At 36.8% G+C, this 9,906-nt stretch overlaps 1 non-coding gene across 1 annotated transcript; it reads right to left on the reverse strand.

Annotated features, from left to right (window-relative positions):
• Positions 1-4,691: 4,691 nt before the first annotated feature.
• LOC150019840 (small nucleolar RNA SNORD116) lies at positions 4,692-4,784 on the reverse strand. The gene has a single exon (XR_016509471.1). It is a non-coding gene; the product is annotated as a small nucleolar RNA SNORD116 (small nucleolar RNA).
• Positions 4,785-9,906: the final 5,122 nt, after the last annotated feature.

The raw sequence follows: 9,906 nt of genomic DNA on the forward strand, positions 1-9,906 counted from the left end.
CAGGACTCTGAGCTGAAGTGCTCACTGTCCTCCCCAGGTTGGAATATTATAAATAAAGACCTATTTTCCTTAACACTAGATGTTGGGTTTTACACCAAGGTGCCATGTGAAAGAACCCACTTTCACTCTGTAACAATACCAAAGCAAGATAGAATTCATGACCCACAATGAGTAGAAAACTCAATTGATCCAAGTTTTCCTATGGATATTAAAATTAGCAAAGATATTAAAATAGGTATTATAACTATATTTCACACAAAGGTCAATAGAATTAAATGTAGAATCCTTAAATATATTTACACAATATGCCAATCAATTCCTGTCAAAGATTCAAAACAATTCAATAGAAAATTATATTTTTAACAAATGGTAAGGAAGCAACTGAATTTTCATAGGCAAATAAATAAACCTTGACACTTGGTACAAAAATTATTTCAATATGGATTATAGTTCTAAATGTGAAATGTAAAGCTATGAAACAATTTTAAAAAACAAGAGTTCATAAAAAAGGTATCTATTGTATCATGAGGATTTTTGATTAAATATAAATTCATCTATATACTGGATGCACTATAAAAGATATTTTTAATGTTAATCATAATTTAAAAGATTGAAAAGTTGAAATCTAAATAATGTCCGGGTCTCCACTTAACCCTCTAATATGGTGTATAAATATTATTTAGACAACAGACTTATGAAATGGAATTCAGATTATTCATATGAAGTTTTTTATCTCATTATTACTCATGTTAGAAAATTAATCAAAACCATTTTTTTAATACATGTTTGAAAAAATTACTCTCTACCCAGTAATAGTGTTTCCTGATAGTTTTCTGAGCCATGACTCAAGGACCAATTAAAAAATTCTGGAAAGAATACCAGAGGATGATAAAGAGATTTTAAAAGTGGCTTTGTTTTGTAACTATAACATGTGGCACCCATCTTAGAGGGACATTCCAATGTACTTAAGTTTTAATCTCTAGTGAGTTTCTCAATTTGAAAACAAAAATTCCATATCACTGAATAAAAATAATGAAATGTTCCTGTGTTTGTATAACATTTGTATAACATTGTATAACATTTCTTCTTAAAAAGTAAAATATACAGTCTCAACTTGTTAAATTTAAAACTCATGGGAATAAAATAAGCCCAGTGTGTTAAATGTTATAAATAAGTATTGCTGGAAAATTTGTAAACGTAATATTTTTAAATTAGATAAAAAGTACATGAAAGTGTAAAGAAGAAAATATTTTTTAAACAATTATACAGTAATAAGAATATTTCTCTTTTAATGAATCTATTAGTTTGGAGCAGTGAATCTCTATTTCTCCATAAGCTTAGATTCAAATACATATGTCCCTGCATTGGAAGACTTTCTCTTCTACCAAGAAAAAGTAGCTCATAGAACAAGATCATGGAGCTGTATTTGTTATATTGAATCAAAACAATATAAATTAAAACAAAGAGTGTGTGGTGGCAACTTAATATTTAGGACTGCTTAGTCAGATATATAGACAGAAATTAGAGGCCCTAGTGGAGAAGTATTCCCCCCCTCGCCCCCCCGTCCCCCCCCCCCCAAAAGAGGCAGGTGGGCCTAACTATCTACCATTTGAAGGGAATGCTGAGGGAATGACTCAGCATACCTTGCTACAGAGAACCACAGGCACAAATAAAAATGTCAGAAGTCGATTCTCACTTCCCTTGAGGATTAGAGAAAAGCTGCAAGGAGAAAGTTTAGAGGAATTTTCAGCATGCCCTGGTGGTGTGCTGTCACTGAGGAAAGAAGACAAGAATAAGGCGATCATGCTAATGGCAGCCAGACTAAAGCTATCGTGTTCACTTAGCTGCCACATTTCAGGCCATAGAATTTCTCCCAGAGGTGAACATAAGGCCAGACTGCAGGTGTGATCTGTAAGACTCATAGGAGTGCAGGTCCTTCTGAGCCTGCCATCCAGCGGGAGAGTTCACAAGCCTCTGGAGGTTGGTGGAGAGAATCAATGCGGCTGTGAGGCTTCATTTCACTCAAGTATTTTTTCCACTGCTTTCTCCTTCACAGAGGAGCCTTGGCCTTTGAGAAATGCTATAATTCATCCTTTGGGATCTTAAAGTGTACCTAGATGCAAGTCATTGGTAGACTGAACACATAAAAGTGCCAGGTCTCACAAGCTGAATGGTAAAGGAGCTTTATCTCACCCCAGGGCCCCATGGGGCATGGCCAAAAATAAACATCACCAAAATTAAAGAACTCAGTGAGCAGCCAGAAAAATATAGCAGTCTGATTTTATTGGTTAATTGTACAATTCTCTTCTTATATTATATGTATATAAAATGTACTTATGAAATATGGAGTATAATTATACTTGTATGGAATAAGGGTTAAAATACGGGCTTTGGAGTCAGACAGGCCAAGGTTCCAATTCTGTATTTTTTACTTATTACTTCAGTAACCTTTATGATAATGTTTAATTGCATGTAAAAATGGCAAAATATCTCTCAGGTAAGAACTGCTTTAAGAGTTTAATAGAATAATGTACATAAAAATAGTTTGCACAAAGTATCATGGGGGAGGCGATGGCTGAATTGAAACTTTGACTACTTATGAGTGCCAGCATCTATGATTACTAAGGCAATAAATAAATAGACTTAATCATATGTAAAACCAAAGTAAATAGATTAGTACTGGTTACCACCTACCAATGGTGCCAAAGATGTTGCCACTCAGAAACAACATAAAAATTAACTTGTGAGTGTACCAACTCCAAGGAACAACATTCCAGCATTCCAGACAAGCTAAACTGGCATTCAAGAATAAGGCTCCTGGCTCTGGGTTCAAGATGACAGAGTAGGAAGATCCTGAGCTCAACTCCTTTCATTGACACCAAAACTGCAATACATGTAGAATAGCTACATCTGAGAACGACCTGAAAACCAGCACAACAGATATTCTATAACAACATAAAGAAGATGCCTCATTGATGTGGGTAGAAGGTGCAGAGACTCAGTCTAGTCAGGACACACCCTACCCCCCACTTTCTGTGAGGTGACCCACAAGTGGGAGGGATATCACAACTGCAGAGGACCCCCTGAAGAACGAGGGGTCTGAGTCCTAACCCAGGGACCTGCACCAGGGAGAGGAGCCCCCATAATATCTGGCTTTGAAAACCAGTGGGACCTAATGTCTGGGAAAGCTAAAGGCCTGTAGGAAACTCAGGTTGTGCTCTTTCCGAGGCCTGGCACAGAGGCAGCAGTTTGAATAACACCTAGGTCATATGGGAGGGCGATACATTGACTTAATTCTAGGCTGTGTGCTGATGGAGTGGGAATCTATTAGAACTTTCTTCAGGGACAGAAGCACTGGAGGGCATCTTTTATTTTCTTCTTTTTCTTTACTTTCCTTCCATTTCTGACATTCTCCATTAATTTCCTTAACACTCTTCACCCCACCCTGCATTTCCTTAAGGACCCACCCTGGCTAGCACCCTTCCAATAAGACTTCTGCCCTGCCACAGCAACTGGGCAGCCTCAACCAACACCTGTACACAGCAGGGTGTCTGGAAAAGTTGAGGCTAGATGTCACACCGAACAAGACCCAGCAATACCCAAGGCCTGCCTGCCCACCAGCATGCCCACAACAGCTAAAGCCAGGCCTCAGACCCAGCCTGGCCAGGGATCAACCTCACCTGCCAGAGCATCTTTAGCTGCTACGGCCCAACCACAACAGTAGGCCCTACTAGCCACCCAGGGAACACCTCTGAAACACCTGGCTGTGGGGATTGCACCACCAGGCCCCACAGGACAGTCTAAATAAGGCCAATTTTTCAATATCAGAAGACCTAGCTCATCTATCTAATGCATAGAAACAGAGAAGCACAATGAGCAGACAAAAGAATGTGTTTCAAACAAACAAACAAAAAACAGGAATAAAACCCCAGAAAAAGAACTAAACAAAGGGGATTAAAAGATACAAAGTTATAATAAGTTCCAAGGATGTAATATACAGCATAGGGAACACAGACAATAACATCACAGCAACTTTGTATGGTAACAGATGGTTACTAGATGTCTCATGGTGATCACATCATAAGGTATATAAATGTCAAATCACTATGTGGTACACCTGAAACTAATATAATATTGTGTGTCAACCATCCTTTAATTAAAAAGAGCTTTACATTCCAGAAAAAAATTAATTTGTATTAGTTTCCAAAAATTTACTGAATGCAACATCCAAAAGTATCTAATTTTTTCCCAGAGTGTGAAGTAGCTTATTTACCCAGAGAGATGTAAATATTTTTAGAAGTGTGTTATTCTTTAGTTTATCAGAAAGAAAACATTTGCCACATCAGCAGAGACACTCAGTCAGTACGAACCATGAGTTACCATATTTCCTTGTTTAACTCATATTGGAATATAAGGAAACCATTTAAAATGTAATAAGTCAAAAGTGCAAAGTAATTTATGGTATATATAGTAATTGCAATTTAGGGGTTTAAAGTACATTGAGATCCATAAGATCATCCCTGTAGTGTTGTTTTTTTTTTAACATTGTATTAGTCTAAGATATAGAACATAATGGTTTGATATTTATATATAAAATGAAATGATCACCATAATAAGTTTAGTTAACACTTATCACCTCACAGTGTTATATTTTGTCTTGTGATAAGAACTTTTAAGATTTACTCTTTTTTTTACCTCAGATCCGATGAGAACGACGGTTGGGGTTCTCACTCATTTTGTTCAGCTTTTCCAAGGAATGAATTGTGAGGGGGTCATCATTGTAAGATTTACTCTTGCCAGCTTTCATACATACAATGCAGTATTAATGACTATAGTCACCATACTATACATTATAGCCCCAGAATCTATTTATTTTATAACAAGAAGTTTTTGCTTTTAACTACCTTCACCCATTTCCCACCACACCCTGAGTACCATAGCTCCATAGCTCTGATGCCACAAAGACACTGCACTGCACCCAGGGTCCCAGGTATTCCTTAAAATCCACGAGGCCATAAGACAGATTTCTTTTTTTTTTTTTCTTTTTAACTCTGAATACCTATGTTCCCAAAGCTTGAGATCGCTCCCTGGAGAAAACGAAAAGTGAGGCTTCAAGTAGGATAGAAAAAGGTGGGCTAAATTTTTGTGTGGAGTCTTAGCAATAAGTGCAGGAGGTTGCATGGCAAAGGGAAGAGGTTGGCAGAAATTTGAAGTTATTCTACAAGAGCAGGCTTCAAACTGGCCCACAGATCTCAGTCTACCCAGATGCAGGAACCATGGGTTAGCCTCAGTGCTGTGCTGATTGCCATCTTGATGTGAAGACCCCAGGGTGAAGGCAGGCTCTTCTCTCTACTATTTATGCCATATTAATTAATCCCCCTGAGCCTTGCTTTTTCATTTGGAAGTCTAAGGATCATATGTGTTTGATCAACTCACTGAAGTGATATTATATACAAGGTGGAGCCAAATATGTTTGCAGTTTTTTTTGTGGAAAATAATACAATAATTAATAATACAAGAATAAACTGTTTCACGTACACACAGCTGTAAACCTACTTTTGCTCCACCCTGTATACTGATTATGTTAGGTTATCATGGTCCAGTGGGGACTTATAAATTCTTCTGGAATTGACATAGAATACTGACAACACCACAGAAATTGCTATCGAACTATTATTTTACGATGCAACATAATGCTCAATAATGTGAGAGGAAAATTAAGCCTACTTTAACTCATAAATGAAGAGTGGCCTCTTAAGAAAATGAGAAAGGACTACTTAAATTAATAGACCTCTTAAGAGATTATATTTACAGTCTATCAATTTAAAAACAAAGTAAACACTAAAACTCTGTTGGCCTAACCATGGAGCCAGTTTCTTGAGAATGCCTCCTGTGTACAATAGGCCAAGGCCTCCACTCAAAGGGGTATCTGAGTGGTGGTACTGACAAAGGACAATGAATACAAAGGGCAAACGTGATAACCTCCATGTCTTTGCAGAAGGCTCATTAGGAGTGCATGACTGGTCAGCTTTGTACAGTAGGCATCTTCCTCTGAACAATGAACATGTAATTGTGTAATACATATAACAAAATGACTGAAAATGATTATTCTTGGCATCACTGTTTCTTCTACACCCCCCCCCCCCTTAGTTTTAAGCTAAATTTTTAATTTAATTTCTTTAATTGTGGTAAAATACAGCCAATATAATGTACCATTTTAACCATTTGAAATGTATATGTCAGTGGCATTTAGTGCATGCAGTTTTATGGAATCACACTGCTACCCGGTTCCAGATCATTGTCATCCCCGAAAATAAAGCCCCTACCCATCGAGCATCCAATTCCTGTTCCTTTCTAGCCTCACTTCCAGTAACCACTAATCTATTTTCTGTCTGTATGGATTCATATATTCTGGATAGTTTAGGTAAATGAAGTCATACCATCTCTGGCCTTTCACGTCTGGCTTTTTTCACTTAGCTTAATGCTTTCATTCTTTATCCATGTTTTTGTAGCTGAATAATATTCCATTGTGAATAGGTCACATTTTATTTATCCATCAATCAATTAGGGGACATTTGCTTTGGTTTAACCTTTTGATTATTGTGAATGCTGTTGCTATGAACATTGTGTACACGTTTTTATATAAATAAGCTATTACAATTTTAATGCCCACCTTTCACCTTCAGAGGTAATTCTAAGCTCTCTCTCAGTGTTGTGTTTAGTGTTATTCAATCTCTGCTTGCCTTTCTAGACTTTTCTCTCACAACTCCCCCTTTTGTACAAACCCCGCTCCCAACCTTATAACACGTGCCATGACCAAGGCTGCTACACATCTCTCTGTCTTTGCTTGATCTTTGCCTATGCTGGGTAGGCCCTCATTGGCCTGGTGAAAATCTACTCGCTTTCTGGCTCTTCAAGAAGCAGTTCAGGCATCTGCTCCTGCCAGAAGCCTTCCCAGATCTCCTTCTTTTCTTGCTTTTACTCATTAAACCCATACACATGTTAATCAGTAAGCCAATTATTTTCTATTAAGTCTATTTATGTGAATATAGATATCCCTGCTACATCATGAGTCCCATGATGTATGGACCATGTCTGATTCATCTGTAAATCCCAGTGGAGGGTTTGGCCACATAGTAGATGCTCCATAAAAGTTAGAATATTAAGTGTGTAAATGAATGCATAGCATCTGCATTCTATGGAACAAGAGGAGAGGTGAGCTCTTTATAGCTGTTTAATCCTGTCTTTAAGCAGCATTTGTCTTTTATCTCCCCTCTGCCTCTCTACCTCTGAGAGTCAATTAATCTTCCAAGCCCACCTCCCAGAAACCCTATAGAAAAAGACCAAGACCTAAAGAAAAACAAAGGATATGGTCAGAAAAGATAAGGACAATTAATGGCACTTTCATTCTTATCTTTCTGGGTCCATATACAGTCACTTTGCTTGCCAGTTCCCTAATGGAGACTAAAATAGACTCAGGTGCAACACTGGAAGGTTCACCTCTAGTGCCACTCTAGCTCCCAGATACCAGTCATGTGATCTCAAATGATGTATCTATTTTGACCCAATAATTTAAAATATGCAATGGAGTAGGTTATAAAGAGATATTTTTTACCACAAAGATTAAAATATATTCAAAATTCATTCAATCCATCATTAGCTCTTGATTGGCTATGCTAATAAGGAAGAAAACTGTGTATTTTACTTCAAATGGAAAATCTTTACCATGCCCTCATCCAATCAAATTATATGATTTAGACATCATAAAGCTTAAGCATCCCTTCTAAGCGTTGCCAGCTATTTCAGTCTAATTTAAATTCCCTTTCTCTGTCCTCATTGCCCCTTTCATCTTTCTCTCACAGAGCACCTGCCACTGTCCTATAAGCAAGAATATATACTTTTCTCTACCCCCTATAAGTAGTAAGTTTTATGATAGCAGAAGCCATGTTTTACCTACAGTGATTAGTACACTGCCCTATGTATAAAAAGTGCTCAATAAATGTCTGCTGAGTGAAGGTCATGCACATTTAATCAAGTTTGGTAGAGATTTGATATTATTAGAAACAATGAACCAAGCCAGGTGAGAATGATCACTGAATTTAATGCATCTTGTAAATAAGAACTCAGAAATATACTTTACCATTAAAACATGGTGTGAAATAAGGCTTTAATCACCAATAGCACAGCAGAGGCTAGGGTTTGAAGAAGGCTGGCTTGTGCAGAGGTGATTGATCATAGAGCCCAATGAAGAGAAATTTTGACAACTTCTCAGCTTTTTTGAAATAATGCTTGTCATAAAATCATTTCTAGTAGCTAAATAATGAATCTAACTTTTAAATTATAAGCAGTGCCCTTTGCTTTTTAAATTTGTGCAGAAGTTAAGAATATGACATTTACTATAATTCAAAACTGACAGGATCAAAAACATTTTTTAAATCATGTCTTTCAACTCAGAAGCCCCTCTATAATAAGTGAAGAAAATAAGGCTGTCACATAATTTGAATAACATATATGCCTTACCTACCATATAAACTAGAAGGATGTCTACGTGATGGGTGATAATAATTAATAATACCTGAGTTTCTAAAAAACTTTTCTTGTCCATAGAGTTCAAGGTTATTTGTACATTACCATCTAATTTAAAACTGTCTCTTGAGTATTTGCAACAGAAAAAGATTACTTTCCTCTATCCTAAACTCTTATTGCACCCCATACTGATCTCCTCAGTGCATTTTTCACATTATGATAAAAGTATCTGTTTATATATAAGTTCCCTTCACTAGACTGAGCATTCCCCCAGAGCAGGACTGGTGTATATTCATCTCCTTCTATTCCAGCCCCTTGGACATTAACTGGCACATATTTTGACCAAGGATCTGAGCAAAGTGGCAGTAGCTGAGCCTACATCAGAATCCACGGACTCAAGTCCTCTTCACAGATACTCAAAACAACTGTATATAATCTAGAATGCACTCCTCAGGGATCATTTCTACCACATTAAAGAGTAGCTTTCAATGGACTTTACACTTGTTTATTTTTCAAGCGGCGATGATGTCCTCTCAATGAGTATCACTGAAATCATAAACACAGGAAGATTTTTTCAAAATGTCTTATTTGGAAGATATGACAGAGGAAAATTGTTAAATTATTTTTTAAATGTTCACTATTAATCTCTTGGTGGAACGAATAGTATGTGTGAATAAAGAGAGTGACCTACATAGTAGGATTTGGGTTACTCACCTTCAGAAGGCTTCTTTTTCCAATTATCTTCCTACTTAGACCTATCACCCGCTGAGGCCTATCACCTTGTGTCATAGTTGTTTATCTATCACTTGTCTGGCTTCTTTTTTCTCATTGAAGACATACCTGTTTAGTATGTTTTAATGGGGGAGGAGGGAACCAAGGAGAAGATGCAAAAAGACTGTGACTGCAGATTAATCACTTGTGCAGGAACATGAGGGGGAGGAAAAACCCTGAATCACTGGCACACTGAAAATAAGAAACACTTACTAGGCTTTATCATAGAGAGTCAATAAGTCAGAGGCAACTATGACACTGAATTTTAATGAGATAAGAATTGCATTAATATTGGTTAAAGTTCAATACTTTCTCTATTCTTAGAGGTTCATCGTTGAATCACACTGCAGTGTGATCTTGGGAGAGGAAGAACAGGGTGTCAGATTATTACATCTAATTTGATATAATATTCTGAATGGTCATATATTTTACCTTTCATCATAATACTTTTATGACACATTGATACATTTATAAAATAAACCCAAAATATATCATAAACTCAGAATTATTGTAACTGCATTAATTGTCAGTTGATGTAATTTTTAAATTATTAAATAGAAGCTTTTATAAACCTGTAACAGTCATAAGATGCCTGCTTACTTAGAAAAG

Source organism: Furipterus horrens, unplaced genomic scaffold (genome assembly GCF_987537825.1).
Source record: "Furipterus horrens unplaced genomic scaffold, mFurHor1.1.pri manual_scaffold_2, whole genome shotgun sequence".
Lineage (NCBI taxonomy): Eukaryota > Metazoa > Chordata > Mammalia > Chiroptera > Furipteridae > Furipterus > Furipterus horrens.